Below are 15,075 nucleotides of genomic sequence, written 5' to 3'. Positions count from 1 at the left end.
CATCATAGTTACTGGTTTAAGTGTGAGAACTGCTGTCCGCATCAATGTAAGTGCAAGAGACAACTTTGTCGATATCGTGTAGTGTCACAAACCTGATCGTTGGACCTGCTCATTTCATCTCATCTCATTTTCAGCAAACCTGAATATTGCTGGAATAGAGAATGGCGAATCACAGCTCGATAAAACAATCCTTTCTCCCACGAGGGGACTGAGTCTTCCAACATGCAGGAGTTTAATGGCAAGGTGAGTTTTTTGTTCAGAAATAATACGGCAAAAATTTTCACTCGTGCAAACTTCACGCCGTTTATTTTGGAAAATTAAACTGATAGTGCAGAGATGTTGTATTGATCGCTACAACCTGAATTTGTAGCTGGTTGAATTAATGGTTCAAATAGAAATGTGGCCAGTCTCTTTGGCGCAATCGGTTTGCGCGTTTGACTATTAACAAAAGGGGTGGTGGTTCGAGCCCACAAAGTAACGGTAAGGGAGCTTTTACTTCAAGATACATTGTCTTGCTTTTTCTGGTTTCTGATGTGTATTTTGATTGCAAAAGAAATGCCCGGTTCAGCTGGCCAGCTGAGCACGGCCGATCTTCCACCATTTAACCTGTGATTGGCTTCACGGAAATCAGAATTCTTCTTGACAGACAAGGTCCGAAGGTTGCAGGAGAGCCGCTTCACTTCACAGGACATGGATATTTCTGCCGTGAGCGACACCAGACTGTTTCTACAATGAATGTCACTCCCTTTATTTTGGAAACATAACATTGTATTCACATTCCGAAGGGTTTCAGTTCATTACCTTTCAAAACTGTGGCCAATGCAATTCAATGTCGGAAAGTGTGAGGCCAGCCACTTTGGACATAAAAAAGGTCGATCAGAGTTTTTTTAATAAATGGTGAGAAGCTGGGAACTGTAAATGAGCAGAAATATTTGGGCGCCCAAATCACGAAAATCTAGTTCACAGATACAAAAAACTTGAAAAGATAATGGAACGCAAAGGGGTGACAGTTATGATGCAGCTGCACAGAGTTCTGAATAGAACCCATTTAGTGTACTCTGCTCCGTTCTGGGCACTGCACCTCACGAAGGATATATTGGCCTTAAAATGGGTGCAACGCAGATTCACCAGAATGATACCAGGCTAAAATAATTTAATTTTGAGGACAGATTACACAGACTTGCATTCCATTAGACATCGAGGATTAACGGGTGGTCCAATTGAGGCGTTCAAGATGATCACAGGAGTTCATAGTATAGACAGAGAGAAACATGTTTTCTCTTCTGGCGGAGTCAAGAACAAGGGGGCATATCTGTAGAATTCGAGCCAGGCAGATCAGGGGTGATGCCAGAAACTACTTCTTCACAGAAAGGGCAGTGGAAATCTGGAACTCTCCCACCAAAAAGCTGTTGAGGCTGGGGATCAATTGAAAATTTCAAAACTGAGATTGATCTATTTTTGTTCGGCAAATGTATTAAGGGTTATGTAGCCAAGGCGGGTAGCTGGAGTTAAGATGCAGATCAACCATCATCTGATTGAATGGTGGAATAAGCTCGAAGGGCTGAATGGCCTACTCCTGGTCCTTTGCCCCCGTGTTGCTATGCTTGCAGGATGGTGTAGCAGCGTTTCCTGTTCATCTAATGGTTAGGATTCGGTATCAATGCGGATGTCCGGATTTGATTCCCAGATCAAAGACTATGAATTTGTCGCTGCTGGTACCAACCAAAGTCCTTCCACTGAGTGGAAAGCTCGATCTTGATTAATCACAGCCTTCTCAACACACTGGTGCTTTAACACTCAGAAACTCTTAAATCTTTAGTTTTGTACCGATACATAACGCACTTGCGTAATTTGCCAACATTTCTAAAGTCATGACGATGCCCAAATTCAGCGAGACGTTATATTGTCATTTCTATCAAGACTTGCAAGATTTGGAACCAATCCTGCTACATGACACTTCAAATATTGTCAGTCTTTAAATGGGGCTCACGATGGCAGAACAAGAAGTGTTATTATTAACCTTTCCTGTATCTTGTTCCATTGCATCTCGTCAATAGCCCCAGGTTATCACAGCACGGCTTTCTTCACATCAAATCCCATTGTGAAAAATGCACCATTTGAAAGCTAAGCAACGTGTGCAACGATTGGAAGGAGAGAGCGATTGGAGATAATGGGTTTGGAGCAGTGAGAACAGCTCTTGGGAATCAAGATGTTCAGTATCTGAAAGGAGCACGGTGATTAGATCATTCCTGGTATTCACAAAATTCAACGTCTGTCAATGCTCAGCATCTTTCTTTCCCCTTCCCTGCTTTCTCAGGTAAGTCCTGGTTTCGATGGTTACATGGAAATGTTAACAGCCGAACGCCCTAATCATTTGCGCAACAGAGAATCATATTGGCCCAGAATGTTACCCTTGGATGCTGGAAGCCTCAGTCCCCAGTTGTAGAGAGGGTTGATTCTTCGAGCTGTTATTCACCATCCTCCATTTCAGTAATTTCTCATTAGCATAAAATTTGATGAGCTGAAATGAGCAGGTTCAATGAGCCGGTCTGCAACACAGACCAATGACTCGGTGCAGCTTGTTATCCAATCACTGGACTCCGTTATCGCCGCTCCTGTCAGTAATACACAAAGAGAAATTGTAAATCGGTAAAAGGTAAAGATAATGTACATCATTTATATCATCCCACAGATTTTTTCTCCTTTTGAAAACAATCTGTTTAACAGTTTGTCAAACCCGCATCAGCCTCTGGGATTTGCTGATTCAGAACTGCAATGGAAATTAGGACCGTCACTAAGTATCGGAACAAATATCCCCGTCGAGGTTTCGGGTAGTTATTAGTTTATTTATATCAGTTAGTAACCCATTTCAAACTAGGCGTGGGTCTAAATCTAACGTAAGAGTCTGGATAGGCAGGGGATTCCGAAATGTATTAAGTTAAATTACACTGATTACACACATCCCTTAAACGTAATTACTTGATTCTACATAAAACTAGCGAGGGTGTAACTGGAAAATAACAGGAAAATCCTTTTATGGTATCAAACTTAATTATGATAACTACTATAACAAACTTTGAACAGCCCATACCTAAAACAATGACCCAATATAAAACCGTTCGCCAGTCCCTGAGCCGACGGACCCGCGTCGAGATTTGCACACCGTCTGACTGACTTGGTATCAGATGCGCTCCGTCAACAGTAAACAGTTGTAGCCAGATCCTTAAGAAAAAAATCAGGACCGACCTCCACGGAGCACCCAGAGTGCGGAAGGAGAATTAACAGCAGCAGACAGAGTGATCTCCAGAAACCAGCGGCTGACGCCGGAGAGAAGTAATTCCCATTCCGAGCGGTGTCTTCCAGCCGCTTGCCGGCCCTCTCTGCACTGAAGGGGACCGATTCAGGAGCAACTCACACACACACTATTGGCTCAGGAGGGCTGTTTCTCGTTATCGGGGTGGACAAGCAATCTCAGGTCCTGCGTTCACATCACGACGTTTTTAATTGGGAGCCCAATGGTCTCTTGCAAAATTTCAAAACACGTGATGGAATCTCTCCGAATCTCCATCTCAACTTCTGCTCGTTCGCAGAACTTGACATTTATACTATTTGTTTCTGTACTTTTATCTCTCCCTGTCTCTGTCTCTTGTCTCTCTGTATTTTCTCCTGAGGAACTTCTCAGGCTTCCTTGAACGGCTAAGGCTGATCGAACCTGTAGCTCCAGCAGAGAAGGGTAAAGAAAGAAAGACTGAGACGGTAGGAAAAGTAAAGATCCAACCCAGCTGATTAATCCGTAGCTAATGTCTACACTTTTATGAATCTTCGCCATCACGGTGAAAACATTACAATTTGAGTACAATATACTTATGGTAGAGTGGATAATCTGCAGATGCCGAGGCAGACAACAATGTAGCTTTAGAGCAATTAATTCTCCAAAGTCATACTTGATTATACAAGTTGCACATTCAAAACGAATGTGGTAAAGAGAGGCTAATATTTTCGACTTGAAATTGTTAGTGCAGAACCTGACATTGCTGTACATCGGAATAGAAAGCGCGATTGGACTGACAGGAGCGGTTTGAAAGGATGGCTTGTCGGCTGTGGGTGGCAGTGAAATTTTACGTTGGCTTCACTGTTGCCAGAGGCTCGTTGGTCAATGGGTATGTTTCTCGCTTTAGGGGTTTCACTGATTAACATGCGAGAGGTCCCGTGTTGAAGTCCTGGACGACCCCTGCTGTATCACCATTTTTAGTGAAACTTCACTAATTTGCTTCACACATCTTTTCAGCGCTGCAGAAGGCAGGATTGACTTAATTCCAAAGCATGTTTGAGGTCCAGAGGACAGAATGCAGAGGGTTTGTCGACATGTGAAGAAAATATATTTTTTTAATATGGTGTGAAGAATGAAACTCAATATAACTTGAACCCAATTCTGGCGATTTCATGGGTGCAATATGAAAATATTTCTCCATTGGCCGGTAATTGAAGCCAGGCCGCCCGTGTGGGAGGGGAGAATTCGACCACTGAACTATGAGTGTGTATATATGAGTGCAATGTTTATATATGAACGGTGGGTGAGTATATATGAGTGTGATGTTTACATATGAACTGTAAAGTATCTTACAACACCAGGCTATAGTCCAAAATTGTTGGACTATAACCTGGTGTTGTAAGATTCTTTACATTTGTCAACCCCAGTCCATCACCGGCATCTCCACATCATATATATATGAACTGTGCATGAGTATATATGAGTGCGATGTTTATATATGAACGATGGGTGTTTATATATGAGTGCGATGTTCATATATGAACTGTGCTTGAGTATATATGAGTGCGATGTTTATATATGAAGTGCGGAATGACCGGGAGGGGCAATTCCCCCTGGGGTTTTATGTTGTTCCAACATAAGGACACAAAGATCAATTAACAGTGGGGTGGAAATAGTTCAGTTGGGAGGGCGTTTGACTAAAGGTCTAAAGATCTCGGGTTTCGGCAGTTTGAGATATTTAATTTCTGTTTCTTTGAATCCTAGAATGGTTACAGTACGGAAGGAGGGCATTCGGCCCATCGGGTCCATGTCGACACTTCCGCCAATGGGAACAGCTTCTCTTTATTAACTTTATCTGAACCCTTCATGACTTTGAACACTTCAATCAAATCTCCTCTGAACCTTCTCTGCTCTAAGGAGAACAACCCTGATGAACTGGATTCTTTACCCCTCAGTCTGGTTCAGCAAACACTGAGTCGAATACACCTTTAAAGTTCAACACAACTTTATTAGCAGGACTTGGTCGGCAGCTTCGATTTTGACTCCTGATAGAGCCTTGTCGATTCTGACAGAGCAAGACAAAAACACATACAGAAATTCACACGTTTATACAGATCAATAGGGGTTGGAACATTGTTAACACAAGGGTCAACACCAATCATAAGCCGGGCATAGGTTGGCCATGCTGGGTTACATGATTGCAGGCCAATCACAGATATTAAACTTGGCTGATCACACCACAGAGACAGATATAGATGGATGTCTCCTCATCTCCAAGCTTGGAATGCTTCTCCTGTTCATCCCACATCCTTATCTACTAACTTGGGATGTTTACGGCTTCGCTCAGCTCATTATTTCTATTGATCACCGAGCTGTACAGAGACCCCTACACCAGACTCCCTAACCGATGAGCATAAGCAGACCTCTACATCTGACAAGCTACTCACACCACTATTAGCCTTGAAGGGGCCCATTGATCCAACCCTTAGCAGGCAGGATTCTAATTAACCCTTGCTTAATCATATTACTACGTCTTCTACTTTGCCACTTAGGCATTTTACTATCCACTGAAAACTGACTATATAGGCATTTTCATTAAAGGGGCACTACGTAGGCATTCTCAACTCCAGCACGGTGTAAATTAGCTCCAATTTATTTATTTGGGCATTAAACAAAACGTGAAAGACTGGTGAGGCGTTGTGCGAACGGAATTCACAGCTTTAAGACAATAAATCCAATCGCTGGGGTCAAATCCTACCACTGATAGAATTTCTGGCAATGTGCATTTTGACCTGTTCGCAGAAAGCACGATTACAGTGCGATCGAGCAGAGGATGTGAAAGAAGCTGAAAGTGAAAGTGCAGATATTAGTTTCATCACAGTGACTGGACACGTTTCCACAGGTAAGGGCCTCTTACCTTAATATTCTTTCCAGCAGAGTGGGACAGGCGATCAGAGTGACCGGGCTCTAGCGGCGCAATCGATTAGTGCGCGGTCCTTATATAACAGTACAGGATCAGTAAATGACGAGGTTGTTAATTCGAGTCTCACCGAGATCAAACAATCCTTTTGCTTGTGAACATTTCGACCGGAGTTAAAGGTACAATTGGTGTGTTCCAAAATGCATCCACTTATTTGTATTGCCATGTGGTTCCTCCGGTCTACGCTGTTGCAATAGCAGATGAGATGTTTGGTATTACTTGTTTCCAGGAGGGAGGCTGCGGTTTGGAGACGCAAACTATGATTTTGATCCATCTCCAAATTGTGGGATTTAACTGGAGCTTTAAACCAGCGCCAGAGGCCGCTCAGCCAGGATACTTTCCATCCTAACTTCAGAAGCTAGTTTTACAGGAATAGAATTACTGCAAGCAAGAATTCAACCCCACAAGCACCAATGCTCGCACGGCAGCAGGATGCATGTGTCCAGTTCGAAACCTGTCTGAAGGAACATTCAGTCCAACAAAGCCGGAAGTCCAGCAGATTGACTTTCGGTCTGAGCAGATGAAGAGTCTCCTCCTTGAGAGTGTGTCGCCAATCCAGCTCAGAGTGGATTTAGAATCATAAATTCGGGTGTGACTGGAGCCACTGATGTGAGATGAAGTGTCCTTGACGGACATCAATGATCCTGTTGCGGATTTGCTGCAAAATGTCACTACCCAGCTCCCTGAAATGAAATCGAACTCTGGTGGGACTCGAACGCACAAACCTTGAACGTCCTCTGCTAAATCATTAATTAGAAGTCCAACACGCTGTCCATTGCGCCACACTATCAATTCGGAAATAAAACGGAGAACGGGGATCTTGTGCTGTGGTTGAGACGGTCAGGCTGCTCCTGCTTCCGCCTCTCACATTCCGAGAGCCGCGGCGGCAGTCTGCACCGATCGCCCTCCAATGGATCCTGCTCCAGCCGCTTGTTGTGGGCCTGGTGCAAGAACAGTCGCGTCTGACTCCAAATCAGAAAGTTGCGTGTTCTGAACCAGGTGGAAATCACAGCATTTTCATTGTGGCTCAGGGTCCTGCCGACTGATTTTAGATCGGTTCAGTGTTTTATGGATGAGATGTTCAGTGTTTGTGCAACAATATCAAAATTAAATTTGATGCATTAATGAGCTTTTTTTCTGTTACTTTCTATTCACACCCTCTCCAGTTTTATGTAGAAACAGTTCACAATGTTTAAAGGATGTGGTGTGCAGTGTTTGTGGAATCAGTGTGATTAAATTTGATACTTTCATCTGTTCCTTCTCCAACCCAGACCCTTATCATTAGATTTGTAGCTTCACCCTGTTTAAAATAGGTTACTCAGTGATAGAAATAAATCAGTCGTAACCCCGAAACCTCAGCGGGGATGTTTGTTCCAATGCTTTGTGATGGTCTCGGTTTCCATTCAAATTTTCAATCAGCAATTCCCAACGGGTGTTTTGGGTTTGACAAACTAATTTAAGTACTTGACTGGTTCCTGGAAATGATCCGGTGGAGATTTCCTGACCCGTACAGATATATAAATAAATACATTCCATCATTTCACAAATGACAGTTGCGCAAATAAATATATCGCGATATCCAACATGGAAAAGCAGCTCTTCATAGTCATAAAAAAACTATCACATTTTATTGTGTTAATCCAATTACGTTTCAATGTAGAACATATATTCAGAGCATCTCTCTAAACTTAAAGAATGGTAAAACAATTGCAGATTTTACAAACACATAACACGCGATCGTATAAGTAAGTTTATGGCCTACTTTGTGAAATTTGTATTCTAATTGTCTTTATGATGGTACGAAAAATATTTCGAGATGCACGTCCCCAACTTAACGGAGAAACTAAGATGAAAACCAAAAAGATTTGTCAATACCGATTTGGAGCGATTTGATCGGTTCCGCTTCTCCTTTCTTTGTTTGTTACATTTTGCTAATTGTTCATCTTGATCCGTTTGCTTCATTTTTTCCTCAGTCATTTATGGTGAATTTTCTATCCGTTAACATTCTTAAATATTTGATTTGTTTGTTCCTTTCCTCTTGACTTGTGATTTGTTGACCTTCAGGTTAAAGTCTGAAGCAGAAATGTGTTTATATTCAGGCTTGACTCTGAAGTGTGGGGCCGAGAGGTGATGCCGGATGTGTGACCGAGAGAACAACTGCTGGAGGCAGAACTGTCCGTAACCTAACATACCCCCTGTGGCATTGCTCATGGTAGGTCGGATGACAATGTTTTACATTGAATGAACGGCTATGTACATAACACAAAACGGATTTTACTGCTGCTTTAACTCCACAAAGCATAATCATCATAAATGACCAAAGTCTCAGATCAGTTGGAATTGAATTTCTGTTGGTGAGGGGAGTTTGTACATTGGAAGGAGTTTATACATTTGCAGCTCCAGGTAAAACTGCAAACATCACTCGCCTGTCGGTGACGTCACCATGAGGTGTCCACCTTCCATTGCGCTTCTGGACTTCTGAAGTGTGATTGAACCTTACCAAAAGTTTCCTATAATTCGTAACGAAGGAAGGTATCAGTGTTAATGTGAGATATAAACGTGGATGTTTCACTGGGTACAATGGGAACCAGATACACTGCTCATTCCAATTATTTGTCCAGCAGAAATCAGAAATCATTCTCTTCAACTTTACTCGCTCGAAGGAAAATGAAACAAACAAAACTGCTCAGTTCTTTGTTTTCGCTTCTTCTGCTGGTTTACGTTCACGCACCGAGAAAGTGACAGAGAGAGACTGAGAGATTAGATTGGCTTTTTCACTTATTAATCTATTACACTTTGTAATTATTATAAGAGACGGTTCCATCCCAACTGTCCTGTGCCTGACATTCTCATTGATATTTGATGTGTTTTAACTGAGTTTCTACGAATTGCACATTGCGGACAAATCCTGAACGCCGAAAACTGCACTGAAATCAGCTTCGCTTCGCAACCTTTAATGCAGATGGGTTGCTGGTTGTCGGTAAAGAAGTTTGTAAAATAAGCCCTCGAGAGCAATATCCTCAAAACATGTTTTGGACACATGCGCAGGTCAACGATCTTACATTAAATGTAACGAATATACAAATACGTCACAGGTGTTAATATTAACACATAATGATACGAGGAAGGAGGCATTGGTGGATCTGGTTTTGCTGAATGAGGTGGGTCAAGTGGAGCAAGTGTCAGTGTCATATTTAGGGAACGGTGATCATAGTATCATAAGATTTAGATTAGTTATGGAAAAGGAGAAGGAGCTTTCTCGAGTAAAGTACTTATCAGGAGAAGGGCCAATTTTAATGGGTGGAGAACGTACCTGGCTCGTGTAAATTGGAATCAAAGATTGGCAGGCTAAAATATAATCGAACAATGGGTGGCCTTTAAGGAGGAGATGTTTCGGGTACAGACTAGGTAGATTCCCAATAGGGGGGAAGGTCGGGCATCTAAAGCCTGAGCTCCCTCGATGACGAAAGAGATAGGGGGTCAAATGAAGCAGATAAAGGGGGTTTATGACAGTTATCAGTTTGACAATACAAGTGAGAACCAGGCTGAATATAGGAAGTACCGTGAAAAAGTAAATAAGAGGGGCAAAGAGAGAGCATGAACATAGATTGTCGGCTAACCTAAAAGGTAATACAAAAGTCTTCCACAGGCATTTAAATAATGAAAGGTTCATAAGAGGACGGGTGTGGCCGATTAGGGACCAAAAAGGAGATCTACGCATGGAGGCATAAAGCGTGACTGAGGCACTAAAAGAGTACTTTGCATCTGTCTCTACCAAGGAAGAAGATGCTGCCAAAGTCACAGTAAAAAGGGAGGTAGTTGAGACACTGGATGTGGTGAAAATTGATACAGAGGAGACACTTGAAAGGCTGGCTATGCTTAAAGTTGATAATTCACCCGGACCGGATGGGATGCTTTCAAAGTTGCTGAGGGAGTGGAAGGGTGGAAATTTCAGAGGTCCTGGTCATAATCTTCCAATCCGCCTTAGATGCAGGGGTGATGCCAGAGGACTGGATGTTTACAAATGTTAGATCCTTGTTAAAAAAGAGTGTAAGGATAAACCCAACAACTACACTCCAGTAACATTAAACTCGGTGGTGGGGAAGCTTTTATAAACGATCATCCGGGCCAAAATGAATAGTCACTTGGGCAAGTGTGGAGAAATAAAGGAAAGCCAGCATGGATTTGTTAAAGGCCAATCGTGTTTAACTAACTTGATTAAGTTTCTTGATGAGGTAATAGAGAGAGTTGATGAGGGCAATGCGGTTGATGAAGTGCCACATAACAACAACAAGAAGAACAAGAACAAGAACAACAACTTGCATTTATTTCGGTCCTTTAACGGAGTGAAACGACCCAAGGCGACTCACAGGAGAGATTATCAAACAAAATTTCATACTGAGCCACATAAGGCGGTATTAGGACAGATGAACAAAAGCTTGGTTGAAGAGGTAGGTTTTAAGGAGCGTCTTAAACGAGGAGAGAGAGGTAGAGAGGCGGAGAGGTTTCGGGAGGGAATTCCAGACCTTAGGGCCGAGGCAGCTGAAGGCACGGCCGCCAATGGTGGAGCAATTAAAATCGGGGATGCAAAAGAAGGAAGAATTGAAGGAGCGCTAAGATCTCGGAGGGCTGTAGGGCTGGAGGAGTTTACAGAGACAGGGAGGGGCGAGGCCATAGAGGCATTTGAAAAGAAGGATGAGAATTGTAGGGCTGGAGGAGGTTGCAGAGATAGGGATAGGCGAAGAGATGGAGGGATTTGAAAACATGGATGAGCATTTTTAAATCGAGGCTTTCCCGGACTGGGAGCCAATGTAGGTTAGTGATCACAGGGGAGGTGGGAGAACGGGACTTGTTGAGCGTTAGGATACGGGCAGCAGAGTTTTGGATGAGCTCAGTTTTATGGAGGGTGGAAGATGGGAGATGAGCCAGGAGACCATTGGAATAGTCCAGTAATAAGCTTGTCAGCAAAATTGAAGCCATCGGAACAAACAGGGGCAGTGGCACCATGGATGCGAATTGGCTAACTGACGGGAAACAGAGTGTAGTGGTAAACGGTTGTTTTTTGGACTGCAGCGAGGTAGACAGTGGTGCTCCCCAGGGGTCGGTACTAGGATGGCTGCTTTTTTTGATATATATTAATGAATTGGACTTGGGTGTACAGGGCACAATTTCAAATTGCAGATTACACAAAACTGAGAAGCGCAGTAAACAGTGAGGAGGACAGTAATAGACTCCAAGATGACATAGACAGTCTGGTGGAATGGACGGACACATAGCAGATAACATTTAATGCAGAGAAATGCGAAGTGATACATTTTGGAAGGAAGAACGAGGAGATGCAAAATAAACTAAATGGCACAATTCTAAAGGGGTGCAGGAAAAGCGACCTGGTGGTATCTGTGCACAAATCTTTGAAGGTGGCAGGAGAGATTAAGAAAGCAGTTAAATAGGATACGGAATCTGGGGCTTTATAGATAGAGGCATAGAGCACAAAAGCAAGGAAGTTATGTTAAACCTTTATAAAACATTAGTTCAGCCACAACTTGAGCATTATGTCCAATTCGGGGCACCGCAGTTTCGGAAGGATGTGAAGGCCTTAGAGAGGGTGCAGAAAAGATGCAGAAAAGAAGGTGCAGAAATGGTTCCAGGGATGAGGGACTTCAGTTCCGCGAATAGACTGGAGAAGCTCGGGTTGTTCTCCTGAGAACAGAAAAGTTTGAGAGGAGATGTGATGGAAGTGTTCAAAATTATGACGGGTGTAGATAAAGTAAATAGAGAGAAACTGTTCCCATTGGCGGAAGGATCGGGAACCAGAGAGCACAGATTTAAGGTGATTGGCAAAAAACCAAAGGCGACATCAGGAAAAAAAAAAGCAGCGAGAAGTTCTGATTTGGAAGGCACTGCCTGAAAGGATGGCGGAAACAGATTCGATCGTGGCTTTCAAAAGGGAATTGGATAAATAGTAGAAGGGAAGAAAATGCAGGCCTACGGGGAAAGAGAGAGGGAATGGGACTAACTGGATTGCTCTTACAAAGAGACGGCATAGACTCGATGGGCCGAATGGCATCCTTCCAAACTCCAACGATTCTATGATTTGTCAAGCTCAAAGTGCTTGCTACTTCAGTGAGAGGTCCGTCTGTACAAAGAACGAGCACTTCCGCGTTACAGTTCAGCAGTCCTTTCCTTATTGGCTCCGGAATTAATACAAATACGGCCTGTGTTACTTTGTTGTTTAATTCAGAAATGGGGTAAATATCAGATAGAATAAAAAGGCACTGCTGGGAATGGAACCGAGGACCTCTTGTGAAGAAAATGGCAATTTGCCCAGCTTTTGCAAATTGATGATACAAATTAAGCTGCAACGACCCCACCTCCACTTCCTGATATCTACCTCTCACTGTCTGTTAGCGTTTGAGGCAGTTTGTATTTTTCTATTTCTCTTGTCTATTTCGCTGTGTTTCCCGATACTCTGTATCTCTCGCTGTGTTTACCGATACTCTGTATCTCTCGCTGTGTTTACCGATACTCTGCATCTCTCGCTGTGTTTACCGATACTCTGTATCTCTCGCTGTGTTTACAGATACTCTGTATCTCTCGCTGTGTTTACCGATACTCTGTATCTCTCGCTGTGTTTACCGATACTCTGTATCTCTCGCTGTGTTGACCGATACTCTGTATCTCTCGCTGTGTTGACCGATACTCTGTATCTCTCGCTGTGTTGACCGATACTCTGTATCTCTCGCTGTGTTGACCGATACTCTGTATCTCTCGCTGTGTTTACCGATACTCTGAATCTCTCGCTGTGTTTACCGATACTCTGTATCTCTCGCTGTGTTTACCGATACTCTGTATCTCTCGCTGTGTTTACCGATACTCTGTATCTCTCGCTGTGTTTACCGATACTCTGTATCTCTCGCTGTGTTTACCGATACTCTGCATCTCTCGCTGTGTTTACCGATACTCTGTATCTCTCGCTGTGTTTACCGATACTCTGTATCTTTTGCTGTGTTTACCGATACTCTGTATCTCTCGGTGTGTTTATCTCTCTGTGTCAATCGTGGGCTGATTCTGAATAAACAATGAATTAAATGAGGAGTTTTGGACAATTCTCCCTCTGACACTGAGGAACCAATGAGCGAAACTTTATTATAAGATATTGTTTATTGTGAAACAGCAAAGAAAACATTGCATTTTGAACGATTGAGGTTCAGTTCTGTGCAAAAAGAAACTGAGATCACAAGGTGTTTGCAACAAGCCGCCTTTTAAGTTGATCAGGCTCGCTAACATTGCAGCACGAGGTGTCGACACCGCGCTGATGATCTTCATGTGTATCCGGGCCTTTCAGACACTTCGTGTGGCACAGGAGCTTTCCAATCCCCTGGACACCGACACATCCGTCGAAGTAGCAGGACCGACATCTCGCCCCCTTTGCCAGACTTCAGCAAATTTAACGCTGAAAATACAAAACAGGACGTGTCGTGAGAGTGCGCTGTTGTTTTATAAAGTGTGGGAGTCCATATATGAGTGCGATGTTTTTCTATGAACTGTGTGTGTATATATGAGTGTGATGTTTATATATGAACTGTGGGTGTGTATATATGAGTGTGATATTTATATATGAACTGTGGGAGTCTATATATGAGTGCGATGTTTATATATGAACTGTGGGTGTGTATATATGAGGGTGATATTTATACATGAACAGTGGGAGTGTATATTTGAGTGCGATGTTTATATATAAACTGTGTGTGAAAATATGAGTGTGATGTTTAAATATGAACAATGGGTGTGTATATATGAGTGTGATATTTATATATGAACTGTGGGTGTGTATATATGAGGGTGATATTTATACATGAACAGTGGGAGTGTATATATGAGTGTGATATTCATATATGAACTGTGGGTGTATATATATGAGGGTGATATTTACACATGAACAGTGGGAGTGTATATGTGAGTGTGATATTTATATATGAACTGTCTGTGTATATATTAGTGCGATGTTTATATATGAACTGTGGGTGTATATATATGAGTGTGATGTTTGTTTATGAACTGTGGGTGTGTATATATTAGTGCGATGTTTATATATGAATTGTGGGTGTGTATATATGAGCGTGATGTTTGCAAATGAACTATAGGTGTATATATATATATGAGTGTGATGTTTGTATATGAATTGTGGGTGTGGAAACATGAGTGCGATGTTTATATATGAACTGTGGGTGTTTCGATATGAGTGTGATGTTTATATCTGAATTGCGGGTGTGCATGTATGAGTGCGATCTTTATATATGAACTGCGGGTGCGTATATATGAGTGCGATGTTTATATACGAACTGGGGGTGTGCACATATGAGTGCGATGTTTTTATTTGAATTGCGGAATAAACAGGAGCTGCAATTCCTCCTGGGGTTATGTTTTCTTCCAAGACAATGATGTAAAGGGGCACTTTAGCAAGCGGCCAAAATAGCTCAGTTGGGAGAGCGTTAGACTGAAGATCTAAAGGTCCTTGGTTCAATCTCGAGTTTCGGCAGTTTTTGGTTGTTGAGTTTCTTCATCCTTGCTTCGATTTTCGCATTTCATTGCAGTGAAATTTGATACCCGCCACTGAAGGATTGGGGATGAAATAGAGAGGCATCAAGGATGGGAAATATTTTTTCGTATTGATTTAATTTTTATTTCTCTGTTACCTTCTGCCTTTTTCTCTTGTTTTTTCTCTCTCGGTGCCGGGGGACAATTTCATTTGATGCATTTGTCCTAAACCGATGCCTTTTCCACATCTCGGGGCGGTCAGACCCTCTCTGTCTGTCTGTTGCTG

The 15,075-nt window shown here is 42.6% G+C and overlaps 1 non-coding gene across 1 annotated transcript; it reads left to right on the top strand.

The window, feature by feature from the left end:
* Nucleotides 1-14,717: 14,717 nt before the first annotated feature.
* Nucleotides 14,718-14,790, top strand: trnaf-gaa (transfer RNA phenylalanine (anticodon GAA)). Its single transcript has one exon. It is a non-coding gene; the product is annotated as a tRNA-Phe (tRNA).
* Nucleotides 14,791-15,075: the final 285 nt, after the last annotated feature.

This window comes from Heptranchias perlo, chromosome 20, assembly GCF_035084215.1.
Source record: "Heptranchias perlo isolate sHepPer1 chromosome 20, sHepPer1.hap1, whole genome shotgun sequence".
Taxonomy (NCBI): Eukaryota; Metazoa; Chordata; class Chondrichthyes; order Hexanchiformes; family Hexanchidae; genus Heptranchias; species Heptranchias perlo.
Note: the sequence above shows the minus strand (reverse complement) of the source record. Positions and strands in the feature narration are given on the sequence as shown.